The sequence below is a fragment of the Aotus nancymaae genome, unplaced genomic scaffold (assembly GCF_030222135.1).
Source record: "Aotus nancymaae isolate 86718 unplaced genomic scaffold, 86718_ANA_hifiasm-v0.15.2.pri h1tg000010l, whole genome shotgun sequence".
NCBI classification, from domain to species: Eukaryota; Metazoa; Chordata; class Mammalia; order Primates; family Aotidae; genus Aotus; species Aotus nancymaae.
In genome coordinates, this window is record NW_026988421.1 from 26,692,917 (window position 1) to 26,706,627 (window position 13,711).

Here is a 13,711-nt window from a genome sequence, read left to right on the forward strand (position 1 = left end):
TGAACTTAAAATAAGAGAGGAGGCAGCTTTAAGTTCAACTGAATTTAACACAATCCCTATGTACTCTTCTGGCTTCTGATCTGACTGGCTTCAGGTCCTGCAGCTCCTTCGAGGAATGGTCTCTCTTCTCCCTGAGCAGGCTCCTCAATTATGTTGTGACTTCACCCTCGCTACTGGTTTGGTGGCAGGATGAAGAAAGAGGTTGAGATTCTGTGGGGGAAAGAAGTTGTTTTCTTGCAAGGCAAAAATCTCTGTATTGACTTCAAAAGTAGAGAGTGCTAACCTTTAACCAACCAGGAGAATGGGCCCCTTCTGCAGGCACAGAGAATTCAGAGGAAATCTGGGAAGTCAAAATTCACAAGGACATCAGCCCATATGTCCTCACCCCAAATCTCAGAATCCCATTCCTTCTCAATTAGGATTGTGACTTTGACACAGACAGCTCACTAAGATTGAGAATTCTGCCTTCACTGGAGCTCTGCGACTTTTGTTTGTTTGTCTGATTTGTTGGTTTTCTTTTTGAGACAGGATCTTGCTCCATCACCCAGGCTAGAGTGCAGTGACATGATCACAGCTCATTGCAGCCTCAACCTCCAACTCCTGAGGCCCAAGCAATCCTCCCCCTCAGCCTCCCAAGTAGCTGGGACTACAGTCACGCACTGCCATGCCCAGCCAATTTTTGTGTTTTTTGTCAAGAGAGGGTTTTTGCCATGTTGCCCAGGCTGGTCTGAAACTCCTGAGCTCAAGCAATCCCTCGGTCTCCCAAAGTGCTAGGATTACAGGCATGAGCCCCAACGCCAAGCCGTGGCTTTCTAATTTAAGTTCTGGGTCTCATCTTCAGGAGGTCCAAACTCTGACTGCAGGAGATGAGAGAGAGTCTCTTGTGCTGCCAAGAAGATCTGGCTTTTACATTCAGCCTGAAATTGGTGGTTAATCACCCACAACCTTTCATTGTCTCTCTCCAATACGTTGAGAGTGGCCAGTAACAGCCATGCTACTTTATCGTCCTTAAGTTACTACTTTCTCCAAACCTCTGGATCCCCAAAGTGTTGTACCCTCTAGCTCACTCCCTTCAGTCTGCAGCCCATTCCAGTTCACCACTGTTGAAAGTTTTGCCCTGCCAGGACTCTATCTACCACTACAGAAGGGTTCTCATCACCAACCAGTCAGTAGCAACCCAGCTTCAAAATCGTATGTTAGAGGCTGCTTCCTAGGACCACCTCACCCCTGTGCCTGCTGTTGTAGGTCAGGTTCCTCTGGGCTCTCAGACTCTGAGATTTGCCTGTAGGGGAACATTAGAAAATGTGTCCAGGAGCTGAGCCCTTAGGGTGTGAGGGAAGCAGGATTGCAGAGAGGGAGAAGTTGAATTGCAGGCCAGTTACAATAGAGGCCTTAGCTGATCCCACAGAAAGTTCTGGAGCTGGGATAGTTAATCAGAAATGTCATGCGCTAAGGTCTGGGGATGTGTCAACTGGTTACTATTCCTGAGGGCAGGGGATAATTTTGGATGAGTTCACCCTACCGTGAAAGTGGCCAGTAAAAGCCACATTTCCCTCTACCCAATCCTGCTTCCCTCATGCCCTCGGGGCTCAGCTCCTGAAAGCATTTCCTAATACTCCCCTACAGGAGAACCTCAAGTCTGAGAGTGGGGAACCTGACCTACAGGTAAGATGACCAGGAGCAACCAGCACTGAGGAACAGCCTAGGACATGGGAACATCAGTGCTAAAACTGAACAGTCCCAAGCACGCAAGGATGTTTGGTCACTCTAGAACATCTGTCCATAAGCCCTGGCCTTATACTACAAGGAGCTACGAATCTGTCAATTATAATTTATCAGTAACAATGGTGGCTCATACCAGTAATGAGCCATTTCGGGAGGCCAAGGCTGGAGGATCACTTGAGGCCAGGATGTAAAGACAAGCCTGGGCAACATAGCGAGGCCTCATCCCTACAAACAATTGAAAAATTAGCTGGGCATAGCAGCACATACCTATACTCTCATCTGCTGAGCAGTCTGAGGTGGGAGGATCTCTTGAGCCTAGGCAGTCAAGGTTATCGTGAGCTATGATGGCATCACTGCACTGCAGCCTGGGTGACAGAGTAAGACCCTGTCTCTTAAATAAACAAATAACAACAATAAAATGAATATACATGAATAGAATATACATCAGTAGTTAAGATGCTGGGCCACTGGATACGTTTTAAGGAGTAGCTCAACTGAAAAAATGCTGCTAGAAGATTTGTGACTATATTTGATTTGTAATCTTTAGTGAATCATGGAGTAGGAATATTAATATCTCTTAGGTCATGTCCATGACATAAAAATGGAGAATTTGCTGAAATAAGGCCGAGGAAACAAGTTGCAAGGAAATAAAAGATCACATCAGAAAAACTAGAAACATCAAGGACATCAGGTTGACTAGCAACAGCATCAGAACCACCTGGGGCTCTTACTGCAAATGCAGAGTCCCACCCGCAGACATAGCCCGATTTGGTAGCTCCAGGATCAGGGCAGGGGGCCACTGGAGGCTGCCTTTTTAACAGGTTCCATAGAAGATACTAATAGAAGTGACACCAAATCTCACTCTAAGAGGCACCGCAGTGTTTCTCCCATTCACTTTCTTTTAGCCCGTTGATTAATCACCAATTATGTTTTTAAATTTTGGCAGGTTAGCTTGCCAGATAAAATACACAACACCTAGTTAAATTCACATTTCAGATGAACGACAAATAGCTTTTTAGTACGTCTCATGGGACTATAACATATTAATAATATAAAAACATAATATACTATAATAGTAATATAATGTTATAATATGAATAATACTGTTATAAATTAAATGATCACATCAAATAGACATAAATAATATAAGTAATAAATATAAAACACAAAAGAGTGTTTAATAAGAAGAAACTATTCATTGTTTACCTGAAATTCAAATGTAACTGAACGTTCTACATTTTGATTTGCTAAATCTGCCAGGCCTGCTATCAAGGGAATTTTCAAACATACACAAAAGTAGAAAGAAAGTAGAATAGACCACATGTAACCATCCCTCTGCCTGAATAATTATCAACATTGTGCTCCACTTAGTTTTTATTTAACTTTTATGCTTATCCCCCATGCAGTGGAGGACATAGAAAAATATGATGTTCTTAAGTAGCTTATCATTAAGTTGGGGAACATGGTACACTATAGAAGAAACAGGTGCTGAAGTGTGTGATGCTGACTGTAAGTTCCACAGGAGTTTGGGCAAGGGCGCATCAGCCAGTGTTGACTGGGGTGGTCTTGGCTGAGGGAAGGTGGGGTGGAGATTGTGTGAGGCCTGATAAAATCTGTGTAGATAGAGATGATTAACCAGGCTTTCCAGGTGGTAGGTGAGGTAGCCAGCATAACCAGGCTGTATTCACTCTGGCTCTATAAAAAAATCTGTCTCTCCATTTGAAAGCACTCACCATACCCAGACCCTCCACCAAACCCCCGTACTTCACACTTTAATCATCTGGGCCCAGAGCAGCTGTCACCCATCAGACTAATATACATCAAGCACTACTGCAAATTACATCATCAGAACCGATTAGCTCTTAAACGTGTCAGCATAATAGCGCTTCGATCTTCTATGGGTGATTCATTAATTAACCTTTGGAATATGCTATCTTTGACATCATTGGGGATTTAAATTTTTTTTAGATTGAAAGTAGCCCTGGAGAAAATTATAAGTTGTTAAGAGAAATGAAATTCTATTCAGTCATCCAGCTTTATGCTAATGCTCATGAAACGCCATGGCTACTTGAACCTATAGGCATGTGAAAGGAAAATAAATCTCAGGACCGCCACATCACCAAACCAAAGGGAAAAGTCAAGCTGGGAACTGCATAGGGCAAACCTGCCTCCCATTCTACTCTTCAATAAGACAGCTACAAAAAATTTAAAAAAAGCTATATACCTCCCTTACAATTTGCCCCGGAGAAAATTCCTTGTGGACAAAGGACAGGCAGAACTCAAAGTCATTCCTCTGCACAAGTGCATATCTGATTGCTACCTTTGGCCTATTGTTTACTAAGCCAGACTAAGGCTTAAGTGACTAGTCCTGTAAATTGCCCTATTCAGTGAAAGGCTAATCAGAAACTCAAAAGAATACAATCATTTGTTCTTTATCTACCTGTGACCTGGAAGCCTCCTCCCTACTTCAAGTTGTCTTGCCTTTCTGGACCGAACCAATGTATGTCTTATATATATATTGATTGATGTCCCACGTCTTCCTAAAATGTAAAATACCAAGCTGTGCCCCAACCACCTTGGGCACATGTCTTCAAGACCCCTGTGGCCATGTCCTGAGTGCATCCTTAACCTTGGCAGAATAAAGTTCCTAAATTGATTGAGACTTGTCTTAGATACTCTTTGATTTACAGGCACATGTCGAAAAATGAAGCCAAGTACAAAATGATGCTCTGTGTCTTCTCTGGAATGACATTAACATTAAAAATTTTTTTTAATATAAGTGACAAGAAGGCAAAATGTGAGGTCTTACACATTCACACACTCATGTTTTAATTCCTCTCAACTTTAAATGTAACTTCGAATACCAAGAATGCAAACTTGAAAAAATACTTTATTGAAATATAGCTACAGATCAATAAACACAAAATAATTAGTAGCCCCACAAGCCCTCTTCATGCTCCTTTGAAGTCAACAGCCTTTATCAAAGGGTAATTGATTTCTTGACTTCTAATAGAATAGAACAGCTTTGACTGGTTTTGTACTTTATATAAACAGAATCATACAATATGTACTGTCTTCCGTGTTTGCCTTCTTTTATTCCACATCACATTTGAGAAATCCAAGAGAAATAGTTTTTGTAATTAAGTAATATATACTCAACATTTTAAAAACTGGGGCTGGGTGCAGTGTTTCAGGCCCGTAATCTCAATACCTGGAGAGGCCAAGACAGGAGGATCACTTGCACCTAGGAGTTCAAGACCAGCCTAGACAACATAGTGAAACTCCATCTCTACCAAAAAAATTAGAAAACATCACTTTAGATTACTTTTAAAATTCTATGTATGTCTGTACACAATTTATTTGACCAAGATTATAACAAGATTATAAACTTTTATAGAGGTCCTGCCTAAAAAGAAAAGTTCTCTTTCCTTTTGGCATTTTTATTAATTCTTTTATCCTGGCCCATTATAATGATTATTAATCCAATTTCTCCAAAGCTTAATCCCTAGCCAGCTCCAAAGGCCTTACAATCTTTGTAGCATCTTTATGAGAAGAGAAATATAAGAATAACACAAAGGTATTTTCCAGCTAGTGCACTCACTAGCACCACTTCCAGCTGGTAGCCACCGGGGAGGTCGACGTGTTACCAGCTCTGTCCCTGTAAGGACATCTGTCATCTGTCAGAGCAATACTCTGGGACTTTCTCAGAAGAGTGCATGTGCATCAAGACTTGGTTGATTGTTTCCATTCACCTAATTATGAGCCAGAATCCAGTTTAAAAAAAAAAGGAAGTTCACCCATCACATAAACTACCAGTAACTAAGGGAACCTCCACCCTTGGCAAGACACTGTGGATTTATGACTTAAATGACCAGGCATAATGTAGAATGCAGACAACTGTCACATAGATTTTTAAACCATAAATTCCATAAACCATGCCCAGTGTTGCCCTGTGATACAAGCTTTATAAAGAAAACTTTGATTTTCTTTTTAATTTTAAAAATTGTGTTAAAATACACGTAAAATAAAATTCACCGTCTTAACAATTTTGAGTGTACAGTTCAGTGGTATTGAGTATATTCATATTGTTGTGCAATTGTGACTGCCATCCATCTCTAGAACTTTTCATTTTGCAAAACTGAAACTCTGTATCCATTAATCAGTAACTCTTCATCCTCCCTACCCCACCCCTGACACCCATCATTCTACTTTCTTCAAGATGCAGATTTTTAAAGCACAAAATGCAAAGTTCTCTTGTGTACTCAATCCAGTCTCTTGGGACACAAGTTTTCCTTAATTAAAGTCATTCTCTGCTCTCCAGAATGAACCCTAGCCCTTTACCTCCTGCTCTCTTCATCTTTGCAAGGGTCATCATCCTTTGGTCAAGCTAGGCCGTTTGAGCAGGAAGGAGAAGCCATTTGGTTTACAGGTAAGGACCCAAGTGGTCCTCTTGGTGCAGTGGGCAGCATTGTCAGTCTCATAAGTGTAAGGACCTAAAGGGTATCTCACCCTCAGCCATCTCTCCCTTTCATTTATACTTCTTCTCATTCTTAGAGAATGAGAAGAAGCAAGAACGAGAAGCAGAAACGGGAATTGCACCCAGTTCACCTGGGGCCTTCTGCTGACCTGCGAATCTCCTTCAAAGTTCATGAAGCAGGATGGGCTATGGGTAACTGTTATCTGCAACTAGGCAATTTCTGACCTTGTTCTACAGTTCAGTCCTTCACTCCTTAAATTCTTGAGCCACCTTATTCCCCCTTACCAAATGGACTTGCTGATAACCAAACGCCATATCATTAAGAACTTCTAGTTATGGGTGATTGAGAAGGTCAGCAAATCATCTTGCCAAAATGCAGACATAACAACTGGACAAAACTGACCAAAACAGCCATTTCAGCGCTCTGAGATCAAAGGTACACAATGGTCTGAAAAGCAGTTATGCTTGAAAATGACTGAACTCCAGGTAAGAACAATGAGCATCTATGGCATTTGGCCTGGGATTTCTCTCATTCCCCTTGCTGCCCCAGCTTGGTCAATGTAAATGTTCTGTCTGGGAAGGGCAAGCTGTCAGCACAAGCAGCACCTCTCTCACAGTCAAAAGGTCTCATTCAATTTGGAGTACCCATTCCTAAAGGGAGAAATGAAGAGTACAGAAGTAATAGTTATACAGATTATTACAAAATAATCTATGGTAATTTTTCTTCTCATTTCTTATCTAACTTCTTTTAAAGACATGAGATTTTATAAAGCAATAATTATAGCATTGTATTGTTGTGTTTATAACATATAGATGTAATGTATATAAAAATAATACCACAAAGAAGGAGGGAGGGATAGAAAAATACTGAAGCAAAATTTACATGTTTTTCAGGAATTTAGTATTAATCTGAAGTACATTATGATAAATTAAGAATATATTGTAATCCTTAGACTACAATCTCTGAAAAATTACTAAAAGTTTTTTTCAAAATTTGGAGTAATTCAAATGTAACCCTAAAAATATTTAACACAAAATGTTACCCTAAAAAAATTTAATTCAAATGTTACCCTAAAAATATTTAACACAAAAGAAAAGAAAAAAGGAAAGCATTAACTGATTAACCAATTAATAAAAAAAGGATTAACCAATTAGCAAAAAAGCTGACATATAGAAAACAAATAGAAAAATAGCAAATATAAGTCTAACCGTATCAACAATTACATTAAATGTGAACAGTCTAAATACCCCTATCAAAATGCAGAGATTATTAGACTGGATAAAAAGACAAGCACCAACTATATGATAGCCATAAGAGGCTTGGATTCAAAGACACAAATAGATTGAAAGTAAGAGGATGAAAAAAGATATACCATCCAAAGAGTAACTATTAGAGGACTGAAGTGACTGTTAATATCAAACAAAACAGACTTTAAAACAAGAAATATTACTAGAAACAAAGAGGAACATTTCATAACAATGAGAGTCAATTCATCAGGAAGACATTACAATTAGGAATATATGTGCCTTTAACAACTAAGCTCAAAACACATAAAGTAAAACTGACACCTATCTCAGAGATAACTCACATGAAGGAAGGGGAAAAGTTACCATCCTCTGATTACCACAACTCAGAGCCCCCACCTTATGGTGCTAAGTTATACAGCATTTATCATGACATATTCTAATTGTGTGTTTACTTGTTTGGCTCACCTGGAGCCTTTTTTACTTCTGTATGCTCAGGATACAGCACTTTTTTCTGTCTTCCCAGAAGGTATAGAACAGTTGACTTTTGTAATCAATTAATCAATAAGTGAATGGTATCCTAGGCAGAGCGGGATAACACAAGACAACGTGGCACATTGTAGGAACTGTAAGTTGTTCCAAATACCTTCAGTTGTGTATTCCAATGTGCACTACTGTATTTAAATTATTCATTGGATTTAAATCCAAACTTATTTGCCCAGACTTTCATCAATATTTTGAGGATGTGTTCTTCAGAACAGCATTGGAGAGATGCTGGTCTGAAGCATAGGATGGCTATGAGGGGCCGGTGGGAGATGAGCCTGGAGAGGCCAGGCCAGGAGGAATTTGGTAAGAAATGCTAAAAGATTTGAGCTTTATTATGCAGGCCACATAAAGCCATTGAAATATTTCAGATAAGGGAGTAACATTGTTTAATTTGCATTTTATAAGGCTCACCTTGGCAGTAGCATAGATGATGAATTGGAAGGAAGCCAGGCTAGAGCAGAGAAACTAGTTGGAAAGTAGTATCAGTAACCCAGGAGATAAATGATAGAAGCCTGGACTCAGGTTATGGCAATGGGAACAGGGAAGAGAGGCTAAGTTAAAAAACCACATTTAGAAAACAGAACTGACAAGTCTTCATGACTAATTACATTGTAGGGCGAAAGAAAGGGAGGTGTCCTTGAAACATTCTGGGTTTCTGACTTAGACAATCAGCAAATGGTGGTAACATTCATTCTGACTGAGAAGGGAGAAACAGGGAAGAGTTGGGGAAGAGGTTTACTCTGAGGTACCCAGGAGAGTCCAGTTGGAAATTCAGATGAGGGACTCAGGAGAGAGATCTGGGCTACATGTGAAGAGTTGAGAGTCACTAGAAGATTGCTTCTTTTGAAGTCATAGGTTTGGATAAGGCCACTCAGAGAGAGTACATAGGGTAAGAAGGGAAATGAGCAGGAGATTGAACCTTGGGGAACGTCAACATGTAAGAACAATAGAAGAGGACACTGAGAAGGAAGAAACAGAGGTAGTAGAAGGAAAACCTAAAAGGTGAAAAAACCTATCAGGAAGCCAAGGTGGGACAGAGAAAATATGATCAAATCAACGTCAAATGCTAGTAAATCAGAAAAAAAAAGATAGAGAATGATAAGGAAAGAAAAGTATTCATTGAATTTGAATGTGCTAAGGTTATTGTGAGTCTTAGGAGAGCAATGTCAGTGGAGTGGTGGGCTGTGGTGGGGTGAGTTGAAGACCAAGATGAGCCAAATGATGGTGGGATGAATTAGAGACCCACCGCAGAGAAGTGCGGATAGGAAGCACTTAGGACTCTTCCAAGGAGCTTTGCTTTGAAATGAGATGAGAGTGAGCTGGAGGGCAGTAGTTAAAGGGGAGGAGGAGGTCTTCAGAGAAGCTTTTTTTGTAAAGTTTAGATTATGTTAAAGAGAGCAGGAGAGCCTGTTTTTGTGCCAACAGGAAGTCAGAGAGAGCAGGAGGATGACATCTTAGGGGATTCAGCAAGGTTGCTAAGGAGGCAGGAGGACAAGTGATACAGATGAGGCCCAATGCATTAGGCCCAGAAATATTTTCTTAATCTAGTTTCTTCACCACCAATTGATTAATATCCGCAAGACACAATTTTCAGGGTAGATTTAGTAAATTGGATTGAGAATACCTCTTATCTATTTTTGTACCCCCCACCATAGTATGTTAGATGTGAGAGGTATACCTACAATTTTTTTTTTTTTTTTTTTTTTGAGACAGGGTCTTGCTCTGTCGGCCAGGCTAGGGTGCAGTGGCATAACCACAGCTCACTGCAAGTTCAGATTCTTGGGCTCAAGTGACCCTCCCACCTCAGCCTCCTGAGTAGCTGGGCCTGCAGGTATACACTACCACGCCCTGCTAACTTCTTCTTTGTTTTTTGTAGAGATGGGGTTTCACTGTGTTGCCCAGGCTGATCCTGAACTCTTGGGCTCAACGATCCTCCCTCCTTGGCTTCTCAAAGTGTTGAGATTACAGGGGTAAGCCACGGCACTCAGCCTGACTACAATTTTTAAATTCATTAAATCATTCCTCTGATGAATGATTAACAACCCCTATTGTTTACAGGGAATAAAGGTAGAAGCTAACTCAAGTCCTTCAGAATCTAGCTAAAATCTTGGTCTCCAGCGGCTTCTACTGCAGCTTCCCTCTCCAGCCAGGCCGCTGTGTTGGCTTGCCCAGGAACATGACTCGCCCATCCTGCTGCCTTTGCCCTGCTTCCCCTCCATCATGGCATCACAGTACCCTTTCCACATAGGGTGAGACTAAGAATAAAAAGCAAACCAACCATGGCCTACAGCGTCCCTTGGATCTGCCTCCTGCCTATCTCTCCATTGCATATGCAACCACTCTCCCCACTCTCTCTTCTGTTCCTTAACCAGGGAAGTATTTTGCGGCCTCCACACAGTGGCCCTTGCTTTGACTGCTGCCTGGAATGCCCTTTGCTTAGCTCTGTGTGGCTGGCTTTTTTACCCTTCAGATCTCAACTTGAATGTTACTTCATCTAAGCACTGAGAACAATTTGTTTATTGTCCCTCCACTTTCCCCCTACAGAATGGAAGCTCCATGAGGGCTGGAATCCCACTGTCTTGCCTCTTTCTTATCCTCAGTTTCTATTACACTACTTGACAAGTGCTTTTAAAGTATGCTTCATAAGTGAAGCAAGAATGAATGAACAGCTCCTCCACGGTCTCAACACCCAGCTTAAATCTCACCGCCATAGGGAATATGAATAATAGCTGACATTTAATTAGGGCTTACCTTGTTCTAGTGGTTACATATATTATCTCACTTAATGAGGTCCCTCCATTTACCTCCTGTAACTCATGCAATAGTTATTATCCGTGCTACTCCTTTCATATTAAATCACAATTTAGCCTCTTGCTTTGGTATTTAATATATCACATGCATCACTCTTTTTGCTCCAGTAGCATAATTAGTGCTCCTCCACAGCCCAGTGCCAAAGCACACAGAAAGAGCTCAAGATATGCTGAATAACTGAAGATGTCCCCGGTCCCCGCCTGCCATTCCTGGGATTATAATAGTAACATAAGAAAAATATTGAGAGATTGTCTTTATGATGTCAAAGATAAACACAGTCAGACTTTAGTTAAAGCAGTGAAAACATTTTACTGAATAACTATTGACAGTAGAGGAAAGAGCTGAGTTACCTTCAGATTCATAGAGAGGTAACTGGGCTTTTTAAAGAGAAAATGAATTGGGGGGCAATGGGGCGGGGAAGAATGGCAGGGGCCTGAGAAGAGTCTGTGAAGCGAAAAAATTACAAAAAAATGGCAAGGGAGGGAATCAGTCCACGTGAAACCCATCTAGGCTTGGTAACTGGTGCGTACTGGGGTTATGCCCCTACCCTCCCACAGAGACTAGGTGACAAGGCCTTGTCTTCAGTTGTTGGCTAGAACAAACAGTAAATTCTTTTGGCAGCCTTGAGTTTTCACAGACAGACACTTTAAAGGGATCTAGGGCCATTCTAGGAATGTAGCCTTTGATTGAAACTATGTTAGCGTTTGTTCAAGTCTTTATAGGCCAAGGTTGAGAACAAGTTGAGAAGGGGACTCAAAGGAGTTTGGTCAAAGAGAGAATCTTTTGTCAACTGTAAACTTCAAACAGAAAATCTAACCCACTTTGCAAGTGGACAAACTGAATTCTACCTGTAAAGATGTCAACAATGGTTAAACCACGATAGTTTGAGCTTTGAGGCATGAGATATCCAGTTCGATCCCCTTATTTTCCAGAACTTGCTAAAACCTTAACTTTCTAGAAAGAATTGCCTATTCTGTCACAAATGCTTCAAGACCAAGTTCACCAAGTTTCACATTAAGAAACTATAAGAGTCTGGGCATGGTGGCTCACGCCTGTAATCTCAGCACTTTGGGATGCCAAAGCAGGTGGATCACCTGAGGTGGGGAGTTCGAGACCAGCCTCACCAACATGGAGAAACCCCGTCTCCACTGAAAATACAAAATTAGCCAAGTGTGGTGGCACATGCCTGTAATCCTAGCTACTCGGAAGGCTGAGACAGGAGAATTGCTTGAACCTGGGAGGTGGAGGTTGCGGTGAGCCAAGATGGCGACATTGTACTCCAACCTGGGCAATAGAAGTGGAACTCTGTCTCAAAATAAAAAAAAGAAGCTATAAGAATGGGTTCCTAGCATTACATCTTAATTGTTAGGTTTTGAAATACCTGCTTTTCAGTGTTGCAGAATTCCAATCAGAAGGGATCTGCAGTGTTGAGGATTTTAGGAGTCCCTTCATACACATCCAGGCTGTGGCTTGGGGAACCTGAAATCTGTGATGATGGAGACTAAAGGGAAGAGGATCCTCCCAAACTCCTCTAAATGCTTCTGCAGTCTGGAATTCTGTTCTACGTCTCACTTTAGGTTTCAATTATAACGTACTCCTTCAGGTTTGGGGCTCAGATCAAAAGGAACACCCCTAGACTCCGAGGAGTCCTCCCTGCATTGTAAAAGATGGCATTGGGAAATTCTGCTCTGCTTATACCACCTGGGTGTGGTCCTTCCCAAGGCTGGCAGTAAGCGTGGAGTCTCAAAGGGCTCTTATATCCAGCACTCTACTCTTGAGAGCCATGAGCGTCATTTCTGAAATCATCTCAGGCTCTGACACCCAATAGTGATTTCCGCCTTTGGGTTTCACCCTGGAGCAGATGTATACAGTCAGGAAAATGTCACCCAACCTGTCTCTCCCCATCTGACAGGTTAGCAGGAAGCACCTGTCCTACTGGGTGTGTTTTCTTGACAAGGGCCTCCCTCCTATAGAAGAAGGTGTCTTCTCTCTCTCTCCTTTTTTTTTTTTTTTTTTTTGAGACGGAGGCGGACTCTGTCGCCCAGGCTGAAGTGCAATGGCGCGATCTCGGCTCCTTGCAACCTCCACCTCCCAGGTTTGTGCGATTCCCCTGCCTCAGGCTACCAAGAGGCTGTGATTACAGGCGCACACCACCACACCCGGCTAATTTTTTGTATTTTCAGTGAAGACGGGCTTTCACTATGTTGGCCAGACTGATCTGGAACTCCTGACCTCGTGATCTGCCTGCCTCCGCCTCCCAAAGTGCTGGGATTACAGGCGTGAGTCATCTCGCCCCGCCCGTGTCTTTTCTTAATTAAGTCTTAAACCCTACATCCCCTACTGTTCATTGCAGTAGAATCTGGGCAATGTATTTTACAAAAGACTGTTTTTGAGCTTCTTAAATGGCCGGGGCGGGCGGGGGGAGAGTAATTAAGTGCCATGGGTCTAATGACATGCACATTTTCCATTCCAGCGGCTCGAAGTTCCTTCTCTGATAAATAGTTTAGCAATTATCTCTTTGGCCACTACCTGCCTCCCCCGGGAATGGTCTGCCAGGGTGATGGGTACTCCCCTGCCATTTTCCAGAGTCTCTGTAAATTAGGAAGAATTATTGACGTCTTGAGTAACATAGCTCTTTATGGGAGTGGAACGTGGCTATCTTTCCTCATTTTAAAATAGAAATTCTGGGGACTAAGCACCATCAAGGTGGCCATGATTTACCAAAATGCCAGTTTTTCAAAGTTCTTAAGTGCACAACCTTCCAGACTGTAGACCCAACAAGGAGAAAGGAGACAAAATGTATTGTCACGATTTTGCACGGCTAGTCTCTGACAGGGTCAAGACCTCACATTCACTCGAGGGCTCAAATTTAATATTGACATCTCCAAGTGAAACTGTAGAGTCCTA